The 18,225-nt window shown below is 48.0% G+C and overlaps 1 long non-coding RNA gene across 1 annotated transcript; it reads left to right on the top strand.

The window, feature by feature from the left end:
* The first annotated feature begins 6,549 nt into the window (after positions 1 to 6,549).
* On the top strand, positions 6,550 to 15,077 carry LOC112945027. The gene is made up of 4 exons (XR_003248923.1): positions 6,550 to 6,681; positions 6,814 to 6,933; positions 11,276 to 11,642; positions 14,877 to 15,077. It is a non-coding gene; the product is annotated as an uncharacterized LOC112945027 (long non-coding RNA).
* The last annotated feature ends 3,148 nt before the right edge of the window (positions 15,078 to 18,225 follow it).

Below are 18,225 nucleotides of genomic sequence, written 5' to 3'. Positions count from 1 at the left end.
TATGAATTTACTTCCAAAAAAAAAAAAAAAAAAAAAAAAAAAAAAAAAAAAAGTTGAGGTAGATTATTGGGACAGAAAACTAAAGTTACTTTTTTCTCTATGTAAACAATTCTCTAAAAAAAAAAAAAAAAAAAAAAAAAAAGAGAGAGAGATCATGCAAAATGACAGCATATAATGAGCATAAAAGCATTGCTGTCCTCTGGGAGCTTTCAGAGAGGAAAGCACAGAGCCACTGAAACGCAACCCCACCAGCTCTTGTAAGTGCCTGCTGGCAGGTCAGCAAATCCCCGTGGTCATTGCTGGGCAGATCTAAGAGCCAAAGGGGTAGGTGACTTTTGTCCCTGGCTAGCAGAAGGCCACCAGCCTGGGAAACAAGCTCACCCTTTGTTCTACCTTCGGGCTGCAAATGGACCAGAAAATAAGTCCTTCCAGCACCTTGCACTGGATCCTCATCATACTTTTCATGGGTCACTATTTGGAAAATTGTTTTCTCCGTTGTTTCTTACCTTAGAAGAATGCTTCTTACATTAAAAGAAAGAGGAGTACAGTTCTACACTATAACGAGAGCCCTTCTTGGCAAAGTTTATCACTTTAAACTGACTTTTGAGGTTTGTGAGCCGGCAGTTCAAAGTGAAACTTGGTGGATGTGAGTACCATGGGAACCAAAGCAAGCAGGAGGTTTGCATGGATCCCCTCAGGGTCGGAGCTGCTGAGTTTCATATGGTGCTAGAAAAAAAAACAAAGTGTCTCTGGAAAAAAAAAATCTGTCTGTGTCTTGAGGCAACTGTGGGCACCTTCAGCCAGCACCTGATTCACTAGTGAACAGTTACCTACAAGGCATTTCAGCTGGCAGACACTTGTCCTGGGCGCCGTAGGCCGTAAGGGCTGTTTTCGGTTTAATCTATTTTTAATGTGGCGCCTTATTCCAAACTGCTGAGTTCTCACATTCTCTAGCTGTCATGGTAATAGGATTGTGCAGTCTTATTGGCAGAAGTTTTCCACCCCAAGTGCCAGAAGTTAGGCTCCTAAATCCATATTCAGATGCCTACACATTAGTGGCAAGTCCTGCAGGATTCGGTAGGAACTGGATGTGATCTGCACCTTGGAAAGCCAGGCCATTAGATGCATAAACAAAGCCTTGCTGCAGGCACCCAGCTTTTCAGATGTGGGCCACTCTATGAATATACTGAGCCCAGATTACAAACACATACCCCAAAGGCCGGGGAGGTTTAAATGCACGGTTCTTTGTTCAGCCCCACGGTGCTCGTTGTGAGATGAAGCTTTATAATGTGGTGACCGTGTGAACTATTATGTAATGCATGGGACAGCTGTGAAAGGGCAGGTTGAAAAACAAGCACTCTCCTTCCTAACGCAGTTGTCTTTATATCCCGAATGGCTACAAATGTTAATGTGAAAGAGGGAAGTGAGGCTCAAGTTACTGGGAATTTTGTCAGGGATTTGGAGATGGAGCACGTTCAAAAGCCCTGCAAGCAGCAGAAAGCAGCAGCTTGCCTACCCCTTCCGTTGGCTTCCTGTCTGCACTGCTTCTCTACCCGTGATCTAACACTGCATATTTTTACTTTGCTCCACTACCTTCTTCTGCTATTTCTATTTGTAGAACACTGCTAGACTTGTATCCAAGCCAATCCAAAGTTCTTCTGAAACTCCGTGCGCTAGCAGCAACACGAAAGCAGAACTCGGCAGCGGCTGCAGCAGCTACGGTGAAGGTTTCTTAGTTGAGCGGTGTCAGTCACTTTAGCCTTTGGAGCTGCACTGAAATGGAAGTGCCAGCTGCCAAGAGAAACAGCTTGCATAAGTTGTATTATGTTGTCCTTTTTTTTTTATGACAGGCCTAAAAATACACTACACAGCATTACCAGCCAGCACTGGAAACTGGTGTGCTTTTATTGCTTTGTTTTATACGGAAGGTTTGTTTTCTTGTTGTTACTATTACAAGATAACACTTAAAGCCATGCATTTTTTCAAACAGATGAGGTGGAACTCATTCAGTACTCTTTAAAGAAAGTTTTGCTTTAGTGTGAAAATGCCAAGTCATTTACTCTTCTATTCTCCTTAGAAAAAGGGAAAAAAAAAAGTTTCAAAATATCCTTTGCCATCAGAAGATATAAACAGAGAAGTCAAGGCAAATTCCTGCAGAGCACGTTCAGAGGACCTCCGTCAGCCACATCCTGTCATCCAAAGGACAAAGATGAAGTGAAGCTCCCTCTTCTAATCAAGAGTCACAGAAGGGTTGGGGTTGGACGGGTGCTCTGCTGACCATCCAGGCTGATGGTGCCCAGGCAGCCCATGCACTGGGGTGGTCAGGGGAGCCAGGACAGCCAGGCAGAGGGGTTGTAGCCGTGGAAAACGCGTGTCCCTGGGCATGGAGCAGAAAGTCCATGCAGCGGCGTGGCCCCTCTCGTGCCCTTGGTGCTGCATCCTGACCTGACCTACACGTGTGACAACGGGATCCAAAAGAGAGAGCCGGTGTGAAGTCTGGAAGGCAGACTGAAAATACAGGTGTTTCTGAAGGACTCCTGCAAGCTCACACCCAGGCCAGCGAGAAACGTCAGCTAGGGCCCCAGATTGAGTCCTCTGAGGACTCTGAGCCCTGAGTCTTCTCCACAAGGACAGGGCCAGAAAGACCTTTCAAGGAACAGAGCAGAGCTCCCTTCTGGCTGGTCTTCTAAGACACTGTCTTGTCTTCTGGCACATTTGCTGAGGAAGTGGGAGACCCAGGTTCAAGGCCTTCCTCAATCTGCGAGCGCTGCTCTCACTTCCCATGGGGCTGGCTAGGGGCCGGCTTGTCCGCTATTCCGGGTGAAGCTCTTAGAGTGAAACCGTGTCTTCCATTAAGCGGATGTTTGCCCTCCCCATCCCGCGGCGGGGGCCCAGCTTGTGTCTCAGTGAGTGATCCGAAGTGCGGTTGTGAGGAGCCTCGGGACGCGTCTGGCCTCCTCGGAGCCGCTCAGGCAGACCTGGCTCCTTGGGGGATGCGGGACCAGCCGCCTCATTTCTGGGAATGCAGCTTCTCAGGAAGGAGACCCTGGGCAGCCACGGAAGCAGAAAACTTGAACGTGACGGATGGAGAGACCGCAGAGCACAGGTGATGGAGAGAGGAGGCCCTTCGCGCACCTGGATGTCAGTGCCAGAGTTCAATCAATCAAACTCTTGTTGTAAGCATTACTCCTTAAAGCTCATCTCTTTTATACACAAAGATCCTGGCTCATCTGTCATGATCTTTGCTGCTGCTCTGATAAACACTTCCAGGGCTTATTAAATGTGCCTTATGATGTTATTTCATGGAGACAGTAATTTCACAGTAATCACGTGAGAAACATAGAATTTGCCGCCTGGCCTGGGAAGACTTTTTTCTTCTCACTGCTAATTAAACTGACGTTATTGCAAAATTTTAGTGTGATGGTCATGATTTGGCCTTTGATAACACTTGGGCTAATACTGAGGCATGCAAAGCACCTTCCACTCCTGTGACGTTAGCGGGAGGTGCGGTTGAGCAGCACCTCTTTGGACTCCAGTGTCAGCACTAATAACAACGTTTTGAGGCTGATTTCTCCTGGCCTTACCCAGGAGCGGGTTCTTCTGGTTCTAAGGGGGCAGTTTCACAAGCAGGAAGGCATAGCTGGGGGGGAAGAGGGGGCAGCTGCTTGACCACGGTAGTGTCACACAGCATGCCCTGACGGGTGATCCTGCTGACCACAGCTTTGCTCTGCGTGGTGAGACTGACCATTAATAATGGGAGAGTTGATCAGCAGTGAAGATTGTGAGGACATCATGGAGAAAGGAAGGCTGGAAATGCAGTAGGGCTAAAGCCAAAATTACTTGTGAGAAATACCCAGGTACTAGTGATGGTTGAGGTGAGGAAGGAGGAAAGGGAGCATTGCTGGTGATGGGAGAGGAGGTGGCCGTGTTCTGCCTGGCGTGGATGTGTGTAGTATTTGGCTGTTTAACCACTGTTTCCAGCCCGCAGCTTAGACCCTGCTCCAGGCCCTTGGGTGGCAGAGGATCTCCTGTCTTCAGTGAGTTCAAACTGACATCGTAAACATGTGGAGACCAGTGGGGTTGAAGAAAATGGCTAGGAATGTAGTCTGAGAGGAGTCATTCCCAGGGGTAACGCTTGCCTGTTTGTTCCTTCTCTGTCAGAGACTTGAATACTTCACTGTTTAGAGTTAACAACTTCACAAGAGATTCAATAATATTTGTTTTTGCCCAAATCCCTCGAAGTCTGAGGGAATGGAGACAGCATCAGTTAGAGATGAAGAGCCAAGAAAAGTAAATCATCCTTGGGTCAGAACAAGCTTCCATTTGAAGTGGCCACAGATGGCAAATATGTTGATGAATCAGCGACTTCGCAGACCTCTGCCCATTCGGAGAGCATAAACAAACACGAAAAGGACACAGAGCTGTGGCGCTTTCCGGAGCCTTCCCGGCCCCTTCGTGCCGCTGGGGGATCTCCGAGGAAGAGCCATAGGGAAGGAGAAGGCTGAGACCTTGGGCACGGGTCATCACGGGTCCCATGCTTCAGCTATGCGAGCGTCGGCGCGTGGGGTCATGGGCTCTGCTCCCTGCATGTCCTGGCCACCCGTCAGCATCGCCCAGCGTGCACTTAGCACAGGAGACAGCTGCCGACAACGTGGGATCAGGTGCTCGGGTTGTTCCTAGGCGAAGGTAAGGGCAGAGGGGTTGGGTGAGGACACGAGCTGTTGCTCCACTCTGCAGCGGGACGGAGCAGCCGAACAGCCAGGCCGTGTGGAGCAGGCGGCCCCGCAAGGCGCCTGGTGGAGGGATAGTGGTGAGGGGAAGGGAGGCAGCAAGCCGTGGTGATGCAACTCCTCACGTTACCTGCGTTGGAACCTCATTCCCACGTGCATGGGAATCCTGTAGTCCAGGACCTCGGAAACCTGCCAGGGCCCTAATTCCCTTACTACAATCCCGTGCCTTGGTCTTGTCCCGTTGGTAGCATTGCTCCCTCCATGCGATGCAGAACCAGCAACGATGATCCCTGTTCACCTCTGCAGAGATGTCTTCTCAGACTCTCAGCAGCCCTCCCTGCATCCTGACCTTGATTTCTTGTCTCTGATAGTGACTAAAAACCTTATGAAATTCCATGGCACTCACTCACTGTGGGCCAAGGGTGCGTGCCCAGAGCCGAGTAGACCTCGCACCACAGAAACCCTCCTGAGCTCCAACAAGTCTGGCAGGGAGGGATTTTTTTCCTGCTCCCATTTGCCAAACACCATGTCAGGAGGCCGTGCAGAGACCCCCACTTTGCTGGACTCGTGTTATATATTCTGGGATCTGCTGACTAAGGAAGGCTCCCAAAGAGACCCAGTGTCACTTCCATCCCCTCCTGAATGCAGACCCGGAGGCGGCTGCTGCTGTAGGATAACATGTAAGGGATGAGAAGCGGCCAAGCCAGAGACTCTGCATGAATTGTTCTGGAGACTTTTATAGACAGTCTATCTGGGATAAAACACAGAGCCCGGATCTTCAAAGCGCTGTGTGGGATCCCAGTAAAGTTCCTAGGCATCACATGACTGAAAAATTCTGTGGCACCAGTGTTTTTCTGCAGAGGAATAGCTGAGACAAAGGAAAATGGAGGAAAATGAACTCTGCCATTCCCCAGGAGCAACATCCCACACAATGTCAACCCTGGGGCTTGCGTCTTCACGATTGTAATAGGTATCATAGGAAATGTGAAGGAACCTCTGAGATGCTGGGATTTATTGTCAGCAAAGGAGATGCTTCAAATTCCACTGCAGAGTTGGAGAACATCTAATCCAACTCTGAAGTTAGATTCAAGAAATTGATGGAGCTAAATGGAGTAAATTGCATGAATTTAGCTGTGATGTTTGAGCATCTGTTCACCATGCACATTTATAGAGAAAAGAGAAGTTTCCTGGAGAATTTCTTCACAGGCTTTCATCTGCAAAGTAGCCACCTCACATAGTGATAAATATTCAGGGAAACAACTATATTTTTTAGAGAGATATATTCACCAAATGGATAAAAGTTGTTATGCTCAAAACTTCTGCTTTATTTTCAGGGAGTGAGGAAAGGGATAACCTTTTTGGTTATTCTTCTTAGGATTTCCTGTGCCCGTGCCCAGTGTCTAGAGTAAGTCAGTGTATTTGCGTTGACTTTTTCAGGACCTCAGTGGTTCAAGGCAGGAGTTGGAGGCTACTTGAGGAAGCAGCAAGGGGTTGATGGATTGGACTGGTGGAATGAACAGTAGTGAGCAGTGAAGTGCTGGAGGGAAAACCAGCTTCAGCCAGTGATCACAGAGCAGAACTGCAGAGCGGAAAGATGCCCACCAGGCAATGACCAATGATCATGGCATAGAGAGTCAGTCTAGACACAGCTTTTGTAGCAACTCTTCGAAGACACTTGATTGATTAAGACTCAATGGAAATAGCCTCCCTTCTTCTGTCTGTTCAGCAGCTTTCAGGCTCTAACATGAATTAACCACCATTATCCTAATTTTACAGATAGGGACAGACGAGCTACATGGCGTGCTCTAAGGCACGTGCATGTTCTGTGTCAGCGTGAGGACCTGCCCCTGGATCTCCCAATGATGAGGCTGTTGCTCGTGGCCCTGCGTCATCCTGACTGCAAACAAAGCAGTGATTGACTTTGCCTGTGTCCTTTCTGTGCCTACAAATGGTAAGTTTTTGAGCAAATTAAAGAAACAAGAGAGTCACTCACCTGGTTTATATGTCCAGTCCACATTGTACCGTGACATAATGTACCCTAGAGGAGTCTGTAATTAATATAAGTAATTACCCCTTGCTGCAGAGACATCAGAGACTGGTGGAGCATCTGGATGAAACTTTCACCTTGTTTACCCAGTGCGGATGCTGTGTGATTCAGAATGGCTTTGGGAGCCGGCTGCTGCAGAAACCCCTAAGGTGAGAGGTGAGTGCTGTGAACGCCTGGGCACCAGCTTGACCTCCACTGGACCTCAGTACAGGTGGAGAGACGTCGCGAAAATAATTAGGCAGGACAATTAGTCATCGGCTACTGCAAAGGGGTTTCCTGTGTTTGCGGGCGTTTGTCTCCTCCGTTGGAAAGAGGTGCTATAAAAGCTGGCCAAGGGGTGGGTCTCCGTAGTCCCTTGGCACAAAACATGCATAGGCTCTCGGCACATTCTTGGTACTTCAGTGGTGGTCATTGGGAGTGGGCTCTTCCCAAGGGCCGGGCACAGGTTCATGGATCCAGGTGCCGAGGACACCCAGTCCATGGCCAGGCCAGTGTAAGCAGCACAGCTACCCAAAGCACAGCCCTTGCCTCTGCTTTAGGCTCCCCTTCCCAAACCCTCCTGACTTCTGCTGCTCCCAGTACACGCTGTAGGCTGGCAGTGTTGCCAGGAGCACGGAGTACCTGACTTTTCACAACACCCAAAGACTCTCAGTGTTTGAAGCTTCCCACACTGGCCCGTTTGCTCATTTTGGTGCCAAGTTTTCAGTATTCCAGCTCTGAGTAAAGGGTAATTTTTCTTTCTTTCTTTTTTTTTTTTTTTTTTTTTTTTTNTTTTTTTTTTTTTTTTTTTTTTTTAGATTTCTTAGACCTACTGAATTTTGTTAATTAGTATTTTTAAAGTGCTTAGACATTCTCAGGTTCTTGGTGATCCAGAATATTGCTGCTGGTGTTATTATGACTAACACTACTGCTAATAACCTTAGTGAGCCTGGCAACACTCATTTTAACTAAAATCCTTACCACAGATGAACAAAAATCTAACAGCTTCAGTGATGTGAGGGGGTACATGACTCAGTTACCAGTAACTGCTGTTTACAAGGGGCAGGAAGAGTATATTTGCTCAAATGAAAAAAGGTCAAGGCAGAGGCGCATTTGCTGTTTGTTAATAAGTAATCTAAAGTACAACACAGCTTTACTGTAACAAATAGTCTGGCCAAGCTTTCTTGCCATCACTATTATTCCCAAACCAATTCTGGACAAAAATAACAATTAAAAATATTATAGATTCTCATAGATTATTTTCAACATCTCCAAACCTATAGGGATGATTTGTAGCTGGGAAACAACCTCAACAAGAAAAGCCCTTTCATATTTTTGCCACTGTTTGTCTTAGGACACTGTAGGCAACCAAGGTTGAAATATCAGCTAGGACATTATTTATCTCCTGGGAAATTCTCCTTTGGCCTCCCAGTCAGATCCACGCATCTTCGCTGTGGAGATGTGCCAGCGGGAGCTGTGGTGTGGCTGGCCCGTGTACAGCCACCCCATTAAGCCGTGATGGGTGCCTTACAAAACCACCCACGTCGTCGCTGAACCTGGCCCACAGACAGCAGTTAAAATCCAAACGTGGCTGCTGGAGAATGTCTTTCCCCCGAGTGACTGAGCATATGGGCCCTTGATGCCTCACGGCCCCTGCCCATCAGTGTCTTTTGGCAACGAATGGTCATTTCTAAGTCCTAGCTGTCTTAAGCCACCCTGCACAAGTCTAGGAGAGGGCTGAGACCCAGCCTTTGCGTTGCACCTCCTAACTGCAGGCAGGATTCACTAGAAGAGGCTTTCCCATTAATTATGAGCCACCTAAAGTGCTTATCAGGAAAGCAGTGCTTGTGCCAGCTGCCAGCTGACCACCACCTCTCATCCACAACCCTCAATGTTCACGTTCTTCAGCTGCACTGGCCTGAGGCCCTGTAGGTGCCGCGCGGCTGTTCCCAGCACCGGGATGCACCCATGGTGCTGGTAGTGGGATGAAATGATAATTTCTGCAGCAGGGTGTTTCTAAGCATCTGGAAGCAGCATCACTGCTCCTGGATCAAAGGAAGCAGTTTGGGTGCCCTGGAGCCCTCCTGCCTCCAGTTTTCTTGTTGTTTGGTGCTGCTGACATGGAGGGGAGGACACACGGCCAGGGGAAAGCAGCAGGGTTGGTGCCACCCTTTGTGTCTGTGCCAGGCTGTCACGGGTGGCTACAATCCAGAGCCCCACGTGGCTCTGCAGGGAGGACAGGGGATCGGTGCCGCTCTCATGAGAGCTGGCTGAGCTGCAGAGCTGGGCGAAGAGCTGCCAGGGTAAGCAGGGTGAAGAGGCCGGCGGTGCCATGGCTCGAGGAGCACGTGGCCGCGGCGGGCAGAGCCCAAGGTGCCCGGGCTGGCGGCCTCGCGGAGCGGCGATGCCACCTGCGCCTGCACGTGAGCGCTGCTCATGTGGTGTTTGTTTGTCCATGTCCCCGCCGCAGCGCATGCCCGGGCGCAGAGCACGCCGCTCCCGTCCCTTGGTGCTCTTTCCTACGCTCTGTCTTCTTCTGGGCTCTTTCCAAGCTACTGGTGAACTGAAGGAGTCCTTCATGACACTGACACACGGGTAAAGGCCAGAGAGGATTTACTTCTTCTTTCACAGGGATGGGAAGCCTGCAATACCAGATGACTACTGAAACGGTGGGAAATCTAGTATCCCCTGGAGCCAGTACTGAGCACTAGTCATCAGCCCACACCAAATTTCACTAGCATCAGGACAAGAGCTTCAGGACTGTGCATCCTTCATGCCCAAATGAGTGGCATGGAAAGAGAAGGAAGCCCAGGGCTGCAGCGTGAGGACACACACTCGGTTCCAACCAGTGACCAGAAGTCTGGGAAAACATGCAGGTGGCCTCACAAGCGCATGAGTAGCCCATTATGGCAGGCAAGGGGAGAAAAACCTGGGGAGATTTCCCCCGTTGCCATCTGTTAATTTTCCCCGAACCTGTTATTGATTTTCTCAGCTTTGCGTACTGGGTTGCAGCGCCCTGCGACGCTGCGGCTGCTCAAACGCGCCGCCCTCACGGCCTGGGCTCAGTGTGGTGACTAGCCCTGGCTGGCCCTACCCGAGCACTCTGTGCACCTGGCAGGCCACAGCCTTGGGGAGAAAATCCTTCTGTTTTCCGCTGGACATTGTGCCTTGCTGCACTTGAGCCTGTGACATGGTGAGTGCCATGGCTTGACCCACCAGCCTGCTCTCATGCAGTCTCTCCAGCCCCTCTAGCGTGAGAGACTCTGCCCACAGTCTGCAGAGCCACGTGGAAGGGGCCCAGAGACACAGAGCAAAGTTTTGCTTTGGTTTAGCCCACACTCTATATAGAGGCTATGCTATTTTAGACACCTGTGCAAAGCCTGCCCATCAGCTCCTTTGATTTGATCAGTGCACAGGCACAAATGACACAATAAAAATAAATGCCGCTGTTGCGGTAACAGGCGTTGGCCTTTTTGCATGTGCCTTGCAGTGTCCGTAGCTCCGTCATGCCTAATGATGGTCTTGGGACTGAGGTCTCTAGCAAAATTGCTCTGTTTTAGCTTCTGAAATGCACAGTTTGGAAGAGCATTTTTGTTGTTGGGAGGTGTCAGAAGGTGATGCTGCCTCCACAGCCTGGACTGAGCGCAGGTTGAGCAGCTTTGCTCTTCTTTCCCAGCACCTGGGAGAGGAGGAAGCCATGGAGTGCTTTTAAAAAGTGTTTTGTCCTGTGCTGGGACCACAGAGCCATTTCCAAAGGAGCTTTCTGAGCACTGCAGCAAATGGAGAAGTGCCCCTTGCAGCAGTTGTTGCAGTAAATGAATCGTGTAAAAGATTTTGCTTTGTATTTCTGAACAAATCGTGGCATTTTCCAAAATATTTTTGTGTATTTTGTATTTGTGTATTTAGTACTATCAATTTCTATTAGAACAAATTATCCGTGCAGCAAAAATGGCAGTCAACCAGACCAAATTATAACCTTTCATGAATTCTGTCCAAATGGGAGCTTATCCAGTTGAACATTGAACAGGGGCTCAGAGAAATATCACAATTTCTGCTTTTTTTTATGGTAAAATAATTTCTCTGTTTGTGAAAAAATGTCTCTATGAGCACTGCAAACAGGTACAGAAAGTATTTCACTATTTCATCATTATCTAAATACAAATAAATATAATTGTTTTCTTCTTTTAATATGACACAGATCCATTTCCCTCCTTCTCCCCTCAAACTTGTTCTAGAAAACAAATTTTTTTCTGGAAGAGAAAAAGGTCCCGTCACATGTTAAGAGGGAACCTGTGGAAATTAGTGTGGTGTGGGTGGAGAGCAGCTTTATCCTTCTGTAGCAATATAGACTTTCTCCGTTAGCACACACTAACTCATGTAACTCCACACTGTGTTGGCCAGGACCTGCATGCCAGGCTGCACCTTGTAGCCATTTGCAGGTGCAATTTTACATTTTCAAAGTTACACCCAAAAAGACTCTGTTATCTCAGTGGTAAGCTCTGTGATTCCTGATTTCTAGCGCCCAGCGTCTCGCACGGGAGCCAGCGTGTCCGAAGCAAGTCCAGAACCTCCACACGAGGACCGGGACACTCAACCAGTTGATTGAAGGACACAACAGGATCATCCACAGCCCTGGGTGCCGCTGCCGGGGGGATCCAGGCCCGCATCTCCTGTGCTGGTGAGCACAGCCCTGCCATCGCAGCGCTCAGCAAGGACGGTCCATCTGCAACGCCGATTGCCAGGAAGGGACAAGCAGGTCACTGTTGTCCTCTGGGTGTTTGAAGCCACCCTCCATCTGCAGCTGAACGCCCAGACCACAGGGCAGGGAGCTGGACACCCCTGGCCTGCTTCCCGCCCGGCATGGGCCGCTCCGCAGCGATGCACGGGTGAGTCACCGGGCCAGAAAGCCCGTGCGCACGGGAGAGCGTGACTGTCTTTCCTAATGGTTAAAGCATTCACATGGGAGTTCTGGGCTCTGGACTCTGCTCCCAAGACTGTTTATGCATTTTACATGAAACAGTCACTAGGTAACATATAATCCCTGATCAATCCCTCAGGGGATTTAGGCAAAGCAACACCCAGTTTCTGGATCTCGATCAGACTTAGGTGTGAAATGGGCTGAGCTGCTTGGCCCTGTCAAGCCTGGGGCAGTTCTGGGCATGCACAAAGGTGGAACTCCAGATCGCTCAAGAGCTTGAACGTATTAGAAAAGCCGGAGATTGAAGGGCCAGATAGTGGGAAGGACCAGAAGCTACTGAAGGATGTATATGCAGACCTTTCAATCCAAACTGAAGATTAGGGGTAAACCATCAGCTTCTCTATTGACAAGGGTCTCTTAGAAACAACTGCATGCTCAGATTCCTGAAATGGAAACTTTTTGCACCATCAATTACTGCTTTTTTTTTTTTTTTCTCCTTTCTCTAATTTGTCCCATCCGACCCAGTGCGTGTGCATGTATTTATTTCCACTAGGCTGCCCGTGCTGAGCTGCACAATGGTGCTGCTGTATGAATAGCTTGTTATTCTTACCAAGCGTGACAACTGTTGTAGCAAAATCAAGAGCAACCTGCTCTAATGTAAACTGATTTCAGATTGCCCCTGGCAGTTCCAGCTACCTCATCTAACCTCTTTTCTTTTTGACAGTCTTTTTTTTTTTTTTTTTTTTTTCCAGTGAAGACTCACCCTGTGCTTTCATGTAAGGTAGTTTATCAAGGTGGTTATTGCACCCGTGTCCACAACAGGCAGAGAAGCTTCTCTGCTATTAGCCATGGTGCATTTTAAAGCCACCTGGTTTCTCCTGCAAATGCACGTCAGCTGCGAGTCTATCCCGAGGTGTCTGAGGACTGTTGGTACCTAAGCTTCGCCTAGCTACGAAGCACCCTAGACGTGTGTGTTTGTGTGTCCAGCTCTTGATGGGGCTGTGGCATCTTGATACTCACCCGCACACTTGGAGGATGCCTGTGGGCCTGGATAAATGCAGACCAAGAGAAGTTCATTTCTCCTAAGGACAGTGGTGTCACTCCACATGTATGCCAGACACCAAGCGGGAAGCATTTGCATCGGTTGGGGCAGCAGCGGGGAGATGGGGTGGATTTGGGCAGGGTACTGTGGGAGAAGAAGTCTGGTTTGCTGTCACAGCTGCCAGATTGGTGTGTATGATGGGTGTGATATAAATTGCTATCTATAAATAAATACCACAACAGCGTTTTAATGAGGTGTTATCTAGTAGCACTTGTCCAGGCTGGTTAGTGTTATGCTAAGGCTGGAGAAGTATCTCTAAGCAAGCTGCTTGACTAAACCTTTGTAAACATGGTCTCACCCAAGATCTAACTAGGATTTGTTTGGATAAGAGGTTTTGTTTGTTTGTTTCTGACCATAATTTCAAATACACTTTTTTTTCCCCTTTTTTAAAAAATTCTTTTTAAATTCTTGGCCTAGGTTTTGTGTCTATGTCACAGAACTCAAGTGGTGCTGAGGCAAGGGCTAAATCACATGCCTTTTCTGAGCATTCATTGCTCTTCTGACAACAAGGACCTTGCAGAAGGGCTGGATCATCTGGGATTTGGGGGGGGTGGGGAGGCGGGATTTGGAAGTGTGACTCACGGGAGTGTCCTGTGTCTCTCCAGAGCCCGAGTCATGTAACATCCTCACGCGCTGGCCCTCCAGCAGGATTGCTGCATCCTCTGCCTCTCTTGCGGTGCACACGCCGCTGGTGCATTTGTAGCCAGTGCTGTTGCAGGCAGGAAGGTCCCATGGATCCACAGCCCGTGTTTGCAAGGGCGCAGCTGAGGCCCGCAGCGAAGCACGAGGCTTCTGCATGGCAGCCAGCTGCCCTTCCGAGCCTTCGGTGGCCTGGGCTCCTGGGCAGACCTGACTATTACAGGACAGTGTAAGTCCAGCTCGTGCCTTGTGCACATGAGCACCTTGTCTGGCCAGCTCTGTTGGGTATCCCCCCTTGGCGCTGTGTCACAGTGCACACGGGGCTCCCCTGCATACCTGCACACGCAGGCTGGTCAGCCTAGGCATGCCAAGGTAGGTCTCGGGCTAAAGGCGAACTTTGGTTTTCTATCTGAGCCAAATAAATCATGGTAAGAGGCTAATAGTGAGCTAGGGGGTTGGGTTTGAAAGGCCAGATCTTGGGCACTGCTTTCACAGCATTTTAGGCCAAAGCACTGGTTTCATCAGAAAGTCTCTCAACATGTTAGTTGCTACCACAAGAATGTGCAAGAACTGCATGTATCAAAAACAAAGCCAAGAAATATGTCTTTCTCAGATCTGAACTGAAGATTTTTTTGGCATATTTGAGGTACATCCTAGTGACTCACGCAGCTAAGACAGGGCCTTTTTTTTTCTGCTCCTATTTAAGGAGATATATCTGGTACATCCTAGCGATTCGTACATTTAAGACAGGGCCTTTTTCTCTGCTCATTTTGAAGACCTGAGAAAGAAGGTTCAGTTCTTTGATCCCTAAACATAAAATTGCTGAGGTCTATTTTGACTGGACCTGTGATGAATACTCAGAATTAATTCGTATTAGAAATAAATAATAACTAGCGGGTGATGCTATAGAGAGAATAGCTCCCAGTCTGTTTGAGAACGCATTAAATCTAGCCAGGTCTCCTTGACCCACATATATTTAAAATAATAATAATACTTTAGGCTGGAAGAGCCTTGGCAGACCAGACACAGTCTCTATAGCTGGAGGTGGACAATGTAAGTGCAATTGAGGGAAAAGGCAGGAGTGGCAGGAGAAAACAGCTCTGCTGAACACCCGTGCATGCAGCATTGGGCAAGTCTTTGGAAGTAAAATACATATAATCTTATCAACGTTTGCTGTAACCATATTAATGCAACTGAGACATTATTTCTGCTCTGGATTTGTATTAATAATGGCCATGCTAGTGCATTAAAAGCAGTGCTGCACAGAGGGGCAAGCAGGGCCGCGCCGTGCAGGTGGCTGCCGCTGGTGGTCGCAGAGCTGCCGGGGCAGGGAGCTGGGGGCTCCGTGCAGAAGCGATGCTCCCGCTGCCGCCACCACGAACGAAACCCTGACTTGCCGGGTCACCCGCCTGCTTCGTGTGCAGTGACACAATAGCACTTAAGGTTGTTTTCTTATTACAGAGATACCATCACAAGGTGTGGTGTCTTGATTGGAGTCTAGCGAGAAAGTAAAACTTGTATTCACCCACCCACCTTTGGCAGACTGTCCGAGGGTCCCTCTCGAGCTTCAGGAGCGAAGGTGGTTCATTCACCTCCACCCAACGGTAATGACGTGTTGCTGCCTGCTGGACGTGCCAGGCTTGGCACTGGAGAGCTAAGCCTAGGACTTGCCGGTGAGATCAGCTGCAAAGTAAAAGTGGGATTGTCTGATGCCTCTGTTTTACATTCAACCTAGTAAAAGTTACTTAATACATTGTGTCATTTGCTTGTGAACTTTTTGTTATGATCATTAAAATACTCCTAATTGCTGTTACCATGCCACACTCCTACTTCTCAGAAGCTATTTTGCATTCAGCCTTCCTAGCAAACAAGAAAGCAATTCTGGTAGCAAAAATGTTACGGCATTTCTAGTTTTGTCTGTTGCTGCCTTTTAATCTAGATCCTTCTGTATGAAACAGAACTCCTTCTGGAGGTGCTTTGCTCCACTGAAACCGGGTTGTTTTATACCCTCAGCTTTAAGGCTTAATTCTTCCCTTTTCAGTGCAGTTCTTGAACCAGGCTGTCTTGGCAGGTCTTCATATTTTCTTTGTTTAGGTTTCTTTATTATTTTTATCAGAAAAGTAATAAAATCGACAAAAGAAGTTTATTCAAACTCTAACTATACAGTTTACCATACAACCAAAATAAAATGTCCAACATGGTACCTTTCATTTACAGCATCAGCACTTAGCTGTTGTAGTACCAGAGTTATGAGACGTTTTCTTGTCTTCACCTCCTTTTGAAACCTCTTTTGCACCAGTGTTTGCTCAGCATCCTCCATCTTCCCCAGGAAGGTGCAGGTACAAAGTGGAAAGCTTATCAGAAGAGAGACTAAGCTATAGTGTCCCAGGTCACAGCATGCAGGTCAGAGAAACAGCATTGCAATCAATTTAACAAGGTCTATTTTCATGTCTGTGCACTGGTGAGTTGGGATCAGAGTGGGTGTTAGTCCTGGGGATGGCGGGCTGGACTTCTTAGCAAAGATGACAAAGGTGTGGGAGGATGGAGTAACATTTCAAAAGAGAAGGTAACTCTATTTCTAGCTGGTAGGCAACAACACTCCTGACAATTAGGGTGATGTCTAGAAAAATGAACAATTTGTTTTTTTAAAGCCTAGATTAATGGAGGGAAGGGAGCAGCGAACTGAGCAGGAAGGGAAGATCAATGCACTGCATACTATTTGTTAGCCTACCTGCTTCACCACCTTTAAAAGCAGTGTAATATCAGTGCCATCGACACAGCCATGCGACGTGCCAGCCAACAGGGAGGCTTCAGACAAGGCTCCCAAATGCAGAAGTAGACACACACTTGTTCACTACAGAAGCCACGTGGTGCTTTTCAAATTATACTGCTGTTGGCCGATGCACAGATCCCCAGTACTGAAACCCACTGACGGGGCAGCCACACGCTCTGGGCCTTGCCCTTCCCTGCCCATCTCCCTCCCCGAGGCAAGGGAGCCTGGTTTGGGTGGTCCCATGACATTTAACCTTCCAAACCTAAATAGAGCATCCACTCAGTGCTGCTCCCCATGGCCAAAACAGGGGACTTTTTACTCCCTTTCCCACAGGAAGGTCCATTTTGGCACAATCTGTCTTTTTGTGAAAGATCTCTGTCTTCAAAAAAGGCACCACAGAGATGTTAACAGGAGTGCAGTGAATCGCGGCTCCCAGGGCAGTCAGTGGAAAGCAGTGAGGTTCTGGAGTTCATTCCCAAGCAGGTGAGTGGAAACTCTTGAAGCGGGCGGTGATCAGCGTGTCTGCAGGTCTGGTTTCTCCTATCCCTCAAGTGGAGGTGGGCGGTGAGCCCGAAGTGTGCAACATCGACATCTGATCTAAGATGTGCCAATATCCATTTGTTGCTTTCTGCTCTTTAGCAATCAGACAGAAACTTTTCAGCTGGTACCTTCTGGGTGATGAGGTTTGAGAAACAACTCTTCCGTCAGTATTGCAATATTGTGAAAATATTGTTAGATGATATAAGAGCTAAATCATATGAGCAGAGTAAGTTATCTCTCATCTATCTATATTCTACTGTATGATTCAGGCAATTTGTTACCAAAAACGTGCATTAATTCTCTGCGCAATACTGTACACACTGCAAGGGAAATGCTCCAGATGGAGCTGCTTGAACTTACATGAGCGTATTTCCCATTCACAGAAACCTTTAAACTTACTCCTACTTAAGCAACGTCAGTGGCAAAGCTACATTGCCTGCAACAGGCGTGGGAGCCGGTCACTAATTCCAGGTTGTGATAAACATGCTGTGCTCTATCTCTAATACTGTTATTGCTTAGGAGGCAGGTGACCCTCTAGTTGTTCTCTGGAGATATATTTCAATTTCATAATTTGTATTTGCCATATAAACCATCATAAAAAAAAACCATAAGTAGTGATGCCTATCAGTGACAAAGGTAGACACTGCTTCCCAGTGAAGCAGTGTTGTGTCATTTTATATGAGCACTGAAGGAACAAACCAAGTTTTAAGAACAACAATAATTGGCAGTATTTCTATTAAATGGCATTAGCAGTAATTTCTAAAAACTGTCTGTTAATTACAGCAGTCAACCCTTGCAGGCAGCTCAGTTTCACATGAGCACAATCCAGCTTCCAGCCATCAGCTGTAGCCTTTCCTTGCAGTCAAACAAGACGACATCTTAGCAAGTCTCTTTGCAGGGTAAATCTCTTATCACTGTTGTTGCCTTTTTATTCTCATCCTGACACTGCCAATGACAAATTCAGAAGAGACAGGTTACTGGCCACTGTGGGGAGCGGCAGCCACAGCGCTGCTGGTGTCGCTGGGCATGGGGTGCTGCAGAGGACGTCCCACCTACGTCAAGGCTTTCCGTCCTCCTGCACAGACATCTCCAGGAGCACAGCGAGCTCAGGCTAATCCTTCCATAAGTAACTCTAACAGTTTTGTGCTTATCACCTTGACTGGCTGTAATTATCACCGCTGTTAACACTCTATTGCAAGATCACTTGAGGCTACCGGCCAGCACCATGCCCACGGTGCTCGGTGCTCAGCACAAGCCCATCCTGAGCCCTCCACAGTCCTGCTGTGCAGAACACAAGTGACTTGCCATGGTGAAGAAAAAGGGATAAAACCAAATGGATACAATTAGCTTAGGCACAACTTAGTCATCTTCTTCTTGGTATAATTACAAAATGGACAAAGGTAGCGCCAGCTAACCTCAAATGCCCTTCTAGCCATAATTAATTATATTGCATAATAATGGTGTCGGTTTAAACATTGTTTAAAACCCATGCTTTGC

The sequence above is a fragment of the Nothoprocta perdicaria genome, unplaced genomic scaffold, assembly GCF_003342845.1.
Source record: "Nothoprocta perdicaria isolate Ctin4 unplaced genomic scaffold, notPer1 scaffold_18, whole genome shotgun sequence".
NCBI classification, from domain to species: Eukaryota; Metazoa; Chordata; class Aves; order Tinamiformes; family Tinamidae; genus Nothoprocta; species Nothoprocta perdicaria.
This window is presented reverse-complemented; position numbering and strand designations above follow the sequence as displayed.